Here is a 9,019-nt window from a genome sequence, read left to right on the forward strand (position 1 = left end):
GCTATGGAAACAGAGAGGATTTCTGACCTCATCAGGACAGCCCATATGAAATGGACACCAAGTCTCAGAGTTACTAGAAGCAATTCAGATGCCAAAGCAACTTGCAATCATACAAATTCCTGGGCACTCATAGGATAACACTGAAGAAAGAAAAGGAAATAGTCTAGCTAATGCTGCAGCAAAGAATGCTAACCTAGGAAAGAAGGCCTGTCCTGTACGGAAATGTACCTCTCATCCTACAAACACCCTCACTAACATTCTTTTACAATGTCAACAAGCATCTACCCCTCAAGAGAAACAGACCTGGCAGCCAGGCACGGTGGCTCACGCCTGTAATCCCAGCACTTTGGGAGGCCAAGGCGGGCAGACGACCTGAGGTTGGGAGTTCGAGACCAGCCTGACCAACATGGAGAAACCCTGTCTCTACTAAAAATACAAAATTAGCCGGGTGTGGTGGCGCATGCCTGTAATCCCAGCTACTCAGGACCCTGAGGCAGGAGAATCGCTTGAACCTGGGAAGGCAGAGGTTGCAGTGAGCTAAGATTGCGCCATTGCACTCCCATGGGCATGGTCCATGACACAGCCCTCAGGAGGTCCTGAGAACATGTGTCCAAGGTGGTCGGAGTGCAGCTTGGCTTTATATATTTTAGGGAAGCATGAGACATCAATCAAATTCATTTAAGAAATACATTGGTTTGGTTCGGAAAGGCAGGATAACTCGAAGCGGGGGCTTCCAGGCTATCGGTAAATTTTAACATTTTCTGGTTGACAATTGGTTGAGTTTATCTAAAGACCTGGGATTAATGGAAAGGAATGTTCAGGTTAAGGTTGTAGAGATCAAGTTTTATTGTGCAGAGGAAGCTTTCAGATAGCAGACTTCAGAGACAGCAGGTTGTGAAATGTTTCTTATCAGACTTAAAAAGGTGCGTGGCTCAGGCTAGGCGTGGTGGCTCACGCATGTAATCCTGGCACTTTGGGAGGCCCAGGCGGGTGGATCTCAAGAATTCAAGAACAGACTGTCCAAGATGGTGGAACCTCGTTTCTACTAAAAATACAAAAAAATTAGCTGGGCGTGATGACGGGCATCTGTAATCTCAGCTACTTGGGAGGCTGAGGCAGAGAATTGCTTGAACCCCGGAGGTGGAGGTTGCAGTGAGCCGAGATTGTGCCACTGCACTCCAGCCTAGGCAACAGAGCGAGACTCCATCTCAAAAAAAAAAGGAGTGGGGGTGGTGCCTGGTTCTTGGTTGATTATCTCCTGGATCTGGAAAGGAAGGAAGGAAAACAAAGGTGAAAGGGGATTCCTATAGAACGTTGTTGATTTCTCCCACAAGAGATTTTGCAGGGCAATTTCAAGGTATGGCAAGGAAATATAATTTTGGGGCAAAACATTTTGATTTTCTTCCTTGTTATGCCAGAGTCAGATTGGAAAGTAAGTCATAATATACAGGGTCAAATAAAACCCATCTGAGAATTTATGGTTTGTGGGGCATGACTCCTCAGACCCCTTAGATAGGAGTTTGGGCAAGATAAAAAAATCAGAGCTTAGTCCTAAGAATCTATGCAATCTTCCTTGGTATAACTTTCTAAATGGGTGTGGCCATACATTCCCTTGCTAAGGCCAGAAAAATGTTTTACTTGTTCATTCTCATTCCCACAATCTCCTCTGTCTGTCTACCCCACACTTCTTCTCTTTTCAAACCTGAAATTTTCTCCTGGTCCCCTGCAAACCTCAGCAATCTTCCTGCAGGCAGAGCCCACATCATTTGGTATGATATAGACTGGGACAAAATGAAGACTGTTATATGGAACAGCACCATTCTAAACATTCCCTGAGGTTCCCCCTTCTTAGGGTACCTCCATTATAGGGCTGCAACCAAACATGACGCCCTGCAGGAATACTCACCTAACAATGCCTCAGGACATCACTGACTGGGGTCTAACCAGGTATAACATTGCATAACAGTAGATATTGGGGATAATCAGTTGAGGCAATTGCCTGCTTACAATGGGAAAAATCTAGCTGCCTCCTGTGTGAACTGCCGTAGGATGGCCTGTCCAAATAACCACCAGTCCTGTGCTTATGGCTGGATGCCCCTATCCAGGACCAAAGGTGCTGACACTGCCTTTGAGCAACTATTTATGGGAGTTAATTAGTGGACCGAGGACCCCGATGGGACAAATTCCACCAGGGCGCTTCTGGGAAGCCTATGGAATACCCAGGCAAGGGTGTACTGAGGTGTCACCTCCACTCACCTACAATTGTATGGGATACCCAGCGGTTCTGGATTGACTCCATTTATCCAAATTGTACAAATGCCATCAGTATACAACAGCAACAGCATTCCTGGTGGATACACCAAAACTGGCCACCCAAAAAACTAAAGCATGACCTCAGTGGAGGAGTTGGAGCTGGGCTAGGCATATAGGGGCAAGCTGAGTTCATGGCTAATGAAGAGACATTCTTTAGAAAAAATGAAGACATTCTTTAGAAAAAAAATTCCCCATTGAAGATAGACCACATAGAAGGAATGCTATTCCAGGAAGAAAGAAAAGGATGGGAAGCTGCTTTAAAAGATAACACAGCACTCATGAAATGGATAAAAGAAACCAGAAAAACCATGAAAACATACTCCCAAAACCAAAGATGGGAGCGAGCGTGTACTCTTACCCAACAGGGGCTCATATCTATTTTATTACATATGGAATCTGGGGTGGCTATGAAGCAATGGCCTACAATCCTCAGTACTGATGCACAATCCAGTCACCTGTGGAAAATATTTGGTCCCCCAAACTTATGGGGATTTTTGCACAGTAAACGTGACCTTAAACATCGTATTCTCAGCTGGGCACAGTGGCTCATGCCTGTAATCCCAGCACTTTGGGAGGCTGAGGCGGGTGGATCACCTGAAGTCGGGAGTTTGAGACCAGGCTGACCAACATGGAGAAACCCTGTCTCCACTAAAAATACAAAATTAGCCAGGCGTGGTGGCGCATGCCTGTAATCCCTGCTATTCAGGAAGCTGAGGCAGGAGAATCGCTTGAACCCGGGAGACGGAGGTTACGGTGAGCTGAGATCACATCGCACCATTGCACTCCAGCCTGGGCAACTAAGCGAAACTCCATCTCAAAAAAAGAAAGAAAAGCAAGCAAACAAACAACAACAACAACAAAACATTGTATTCTCAGAGCACAGGCACCAAAGTTAAATGAGGCTCAAAGGTACTCTGTCACCCAACTGGCAGACACTGGGACTATTGTAAACAATGCAAGAATACTCCCTCTGGGAAATACTCCCCCGGGCTATTTCAGCTGTTAGTAACACAGGGCATCCATCTCCCCTTTAGGTTGTGAAAACAGAAAATGAGAATGGCTACACCCTCAAACCACTTGGAAGCCTGATTTTTTCCAGACTTGGCCTCTAATGTCCACCCCCATGGCACATAGCATCTCGTGTATGGGGAAGGGCCGTGTCTGTTGGGAGGGGTGACAAAACAACACTGTAGAATTATATGACTTCTCTTGTGACAAAACCTCTTTCTGCGCACCCCCCCCCCCAATACCAGTATCTGGGGCAATACAAAAGTGGTGGGAAAAATCGATTTGTCCACTGTTCACAAGTGCTACAACAATTTAGACATTGAGGACCAAGCGTTCCTTGCATTTGATTTATACCCTCCTCAGGATGCTATACCTGTAGTGATAAAATGGCCGGAAGAGAGATTAAATTTATTGGACTCTGATTTAGTATTGGTCCTACACTCCTCAAATAAGATTTATGATAAGGTTCAAATGACCCTTGATAAGGAGGGTAAACACATTGTGAGTCTGACCAAAGAATATGATGATGCATGCAGTGGTTTTTTGGCTGGTTACGTTGTGTACTGCCCCCTGACTCTACCTATAACCTTCTTGGATGCCTAATCTTTGCTATCTTTATGGTATTTGTCACTGTATTAGCATTATATATCTCTTGTAAATGTTATGCCAAATACAGCAAAAGGAAGAAGGCACAATTAAAGACCCAGATCATGATAGCTCACAAAATACATATAATTTGGAACTTTTTTTTTAGACCAACCCTAGGCCTGACTCCTGCAGCAGGAACTGCAGGTAACTGCCACCACGCCCGGCTAATTTTTTCTTTTTTTGTATTTTTAGTGGAGACGGAGTTTCACCGTGTTAGCCAGGCTGGTCTTGACCCCCTGAACTCAAGTGATCTGCCTGTCTTGGCCTCTCAAAGTGCTGGGATTACAGACGTGAGCCACCGCAATCGACCTTGATGACCTATCTCTTGCATAAAATGCATTGACGTGAAATGCATCAGTCCTGACAGAGCCTCCTTGGAGAGTAAAGCAAACAAGCATTGGTAACAGACATTGAGGCTGAAAATGACTTTTTAAAATGCATTTAAACAGGAGCACTTTCTTCAGCTGATCTCAACACTTGCCCTTAGGACAAAATGTAAATTAGAACAGCAGAAGCAATATTGGTTTGTAATAGTCTTTTCAACTACAGGGTTTGCTGGGGCTACTCGGTATTTCAGGATGCTTTAGATAAAACAAAAACCCATTGATTAAACCCTAACTTAATTTCTTTCAGATTTAGCATGTATGATTCAATGAGGTTGCTAAAAGTTATTTTATCCAGTCATATGAAATATTTATTCTGATTGTCAGAATAAATTCTCATCTTACTTCATCTTTAAAATGTTTTGTTTTTTACTTCCTATTTTGAAACGTATTTGCCAGAAAATTAAATTTTAACAATCCTATATATTTATTTTCTCTTCCCTGAAATGAAACTGTTTGATCCTGATAATGTCTTACAAAATTAAGGTAATTATTCTGATTTTTATGCTTGATTCTTTTTTTTTCTGAGATGGAATTTCTCTCTTGTTGCCCAAGCTAGAGTGCAATGGCGTGATCTCAGCTCACTGCAACCTCTGCCTCCCGGGTTCAAGCGATTCTCCTGCCTCAGCCTTGCGAGTAGCTGGGATTACAAGCATGTGCCACCACGCGTGGCTAATTTTGTATTTTTAGTAGAGACGGGGTTTCTTCAAGTGTTAATTAAAAAATTCACACACACATATTTACCCAAGAATACCATACATTTTATTATAATCCTTGCTTCACAGATAACTCATATTTTTAGCTACATAATTGCATTATTAAAATTAAGAGAAACAAATATTAATTTTTTCTTACTATATAACTTTATAAAGTGAATATATTATTTTAATTTTATCTTAACTCTTTCTGATTATTTGTCTTCCGAGTTGCATTCTATAATTTATCTCTGTCATTCTAAAAATAATATTTCTTGATTTACATATGAAGAGGTTTGTGTAACTGAAAAATAAAAGTTGAGGGTTTTTTTTTTCCCTCCCAAGTAATAAATCTGATTTGGCTAAATGGGTTGAAGTAGAGCACTAATTGTCAATTGGACATTTTTCAGAAATAGAATGCTCTAAAACTCTGCTGCTCCATGGCTTTGACAAAAATATATTTAAAGACAGTTAACTTTTAAATTCCTATGATCTTAAAATATTATGAAAAATATTGTATTTCCAGGCCAGGTGCGGTGGCTCACCCCAGTAAACCCAGCACTTTGGGAGGCCGAGGTGGGTAGATCACTTGAGGTCAGGAGTTTGAGACCAGCCTGACCAAGATGGTGAAACCTCCTCTCTACAAAAATTACAAAAATTATGCAGGCATGGTGGCAAGTGCCTGTAGTCCCAGCTACTCAGGAGGCTGAGGCAGGAGAACGGCTTGAACCTGGGAGGTGGAGGTTGCAATAAGCCCAGATCGTGCCACTGCACTCCAGCTTGGGCAACAGAGCAAGACCCTGCCTGAAAAAAAAAAAAAAAAAAAAAAGTATTTCCGGGGGTATAATAAGATTAATGATATTAAAAAATTTCCAGTTCTTTTTCAGGCTATCAGTTTAAGCTCTGAGTGAAGGAGTAACATGTCTTCATGGATAGTATTTGATAAGTCATGGGAAAGCCTCTTGGGTGCATTTCCCAGAAACTGAGAAACTGAATGACCCTAATCACTGGTGAACGAATTGTTTTGCACCTACAGTGTTTTCTAGTTCCTTGCAACCACATTGAAGAAAGACTATTTCAAGTTATCACTAGTAATAGATTTTTTTTTTTTTTTTTTTTTTTTTTTGAGATGGAGTCCGCTCTGTGCGCGCGCAGGCTGGAGTGGCAGTGGCCGTCCAGCTCCTGCAAGTCTCGCCCCCGGGTTTACGGCATCCCTGCCTCAAGCTCCCGAAGTAGGCTGGGACTACATTGCTTGCGACTACAGGCGCCGCCACCTCGCCCGGGCTGTTTTTTTTTTTTTTGTATTTTTTAGTAGAGACGGGGTTTCACCGGTTTACGCACAGGATGGTCTTGTCTCCTGACTTGTGATCGCGGCCGTCTCGCCCCCAAAGTGGGGATTACAGGCTTGAGCCACCGCGCCCGGCCAGTAATAGATTTTGTGGATCAATCACTGTGTGATTTTTTTGTTTAGGATATAGGATTGGAAAGAATTGCGTGACATTTTCATTACAAAATTATTTCCTTTCCCATTCATGTGAATGAGAATTCTCAGCCCAAACATCTATAAACAATAACTAACAAGACTAGAATTGGTGCTGAACCCTGCCTCATTCTGACATTGTCATATCCATCCATGGATAGGTGAAATGAACACTAACTTACCACAGACCATATATCATCTTGATCAAGTGCGTACTAGTGGTAACTGATAATAACTCAAAATCCAGAAAACATTTTTAGCATGTAGGACCCAAAAGACACAGAAAATAAAATACATGAAAAAATTCTGACTTATAAAACTTTTGCAAAAATGTGCGAGAGGTCAATCAATAAAATGTTTTTCAGCATCAACATACATGACATTAGGATAAAAGTATGCATGATAAATGGAATGGAAATGTTCACTTCAAAGGGAAGAGATAAAAGCAAATATTTTCAATGCTAGAAAAAAGCCTGCGTACATAAGTTTGAAATGGATGAAATATCAAACTATCACGATAGTTAGATTCCTTTGTGTATATACATTAAAGTGTCAATACTTAAAACTTTCTGGCAAGTGGATCATTTGCAGCTATTTAAACTTATATAAAATTTAGATGCTAACCTAGAAATGTGTCAAGAAATACATTTTGCAAATTACTTTTGAGAATGCATGAAGAAATGTGTTTGAAGATTACTGTACCACTCTACCAAGAGATTATAAATTTTGAGTGAGGTACGGGACCATCTAATATATGCCCTGAATGAGGGCGCCAATGGCAATTTGTATATTAAAAAAAAAAAAAATACTAATAAGACCAGGTGCGGAGGCTCACACCTGTCATCCCAGCACTTTGGGAGGCCGAGGTGGGTTTATCACTTGAGGTCAGGAATTGGAGACCAGCCTGGCCAGCATGGTGAAACCCCATCTCTACTAAAAATACAAAAATTAGCCAGGCATGGGGATGAGTGCCTGTAATCCCAGCTACCTGGGAGGCTGAGGCAGGAGAATTGCTTGAACCCGGGAGGTGGAGTTGAGCCAAAATTGTGTCACTGCACTCCAGCATGGGTAACAGCATGAGATCTTGTCTCAAAATAATAATAATAATCAGAGTAGCTGATACCTAGAGCAATTGTCCTATGCCAGGTGCAATTCTCAGCATTTTACTTTAGTCCTTAAACAATGGCACCATGAGGGAGGAACTATAAAGGTCCCCATTTCACAGACAACAGAACTGAGACACAACAACACAGCTCACTGGTGACAAGGCTGGAAAGAAGACCTGGCGTGGGGCCCACATTGTTAACCCCTTGGCTGTTTGCCTAGTAATTATTCTTATTTTTTAAATAAAAAGTCATTCTGATGGCTTCCCCCAACACACGAATGGGCCCGTGGGCCACCAGGGTGTGGCTGCCCTGCTTTGTAGACCACTGTTCTGGAGTTCCAGCTCTAAAAATGTGGTGTATGAGCCACCCAGCCTCAGAATCCCTTGAGGTATCCGTTAAAATGTAGGTGTCTGGGCCCTGCCATGGGTCTATAGAATCACAGTCTCTGGGGGATGGCACCAGAGTCTGCATTTTGTCAGCATCTGGGCTGGTTCTGATGTGCTTGAGGTTGCAGGAGGGCTGCTGAACAGGATGCACACTTGCCTCTGGCACCTGCCCTCTGTCCACCTCGGCCCCGCCCCCTCTGTCCACCCTGGCCCCGCCAGGATGGGAGGTTGGAAATTGCAAGTGGAAAAGAGGGAGAGTTGCAGTGATGGCTGTTAACCAGGTGGGGAGGATTGAGAGAGTCAGCCATAAGGCAAAATTGATGAACGGGGCCAGGCGCAGTGGCTCACGCCTGTAATCCCAGCACTTTCAGAGGCCGAGGTATGCAAATCACTTGAGGTCAGGAGTTCAAAACCAGCCTGGCCAACATGGTGAAACCTCATCTCTACTAAAAATGCAAAAAATTAGCCGGGTGTGGTGGCTGGTGCCTGTATTCCCAGCTACTTCGAAGGCTGAGGCAGGAGAATCGCTTGAACCTAGGAGGAGGAGGTTGCAGTGAGCTGAGATCACGCCACTGCACTCCAGCCTGGGCAATGAGACTCTCTTAAAAGAGACACACACACACACACACACACACACACACACACACAGAGAGAGAGAGAGAGAGAGAGAGAGAGAGAGAGAGAGAAGTAGGGTTGCTGTGCATTAAGAGGGCACTTCCTCCATCAGCATGTCCTCCAGAAGTAAGGTCTTCAGTTTTAGTCGTCAGCCTATATTTCTTTGCATGTTTCACCATCTCAGGAACCCCATACTTTTCCAGGTTATACACAGATTGCCTAGACCTTCCATACCACACTGGCATTGCTTTCAGCATGTGTGAAGGGATAATCATCTTGCCCCATCCTATCATGTGATTTCATGCGTCATGTATACTAGGTGCCAAATTTGTTAACAGAGGTCGATAGTGCTAAGACTATTACTGCGTTCCAGTAATGATAAAAA

The sequence above is a fragment of the Rhinopithecus bieti genome, unplaced genomic scaffold (assembly GCF_001698545.2).
Source record: "Rhinopithecus bieti isolate Rb0 unplaced genomic scaffold, ASM169854v2 scaffold_12086, whole genome shotgun sequence".
NCBI classification, from domain to species: domain Eukaryota; kingdom Metazoa; phylum Chordata; class Mammalia; order Primates; family Cercopithecidae; genus Rhinopithecus; species Rhinopithecus bieti.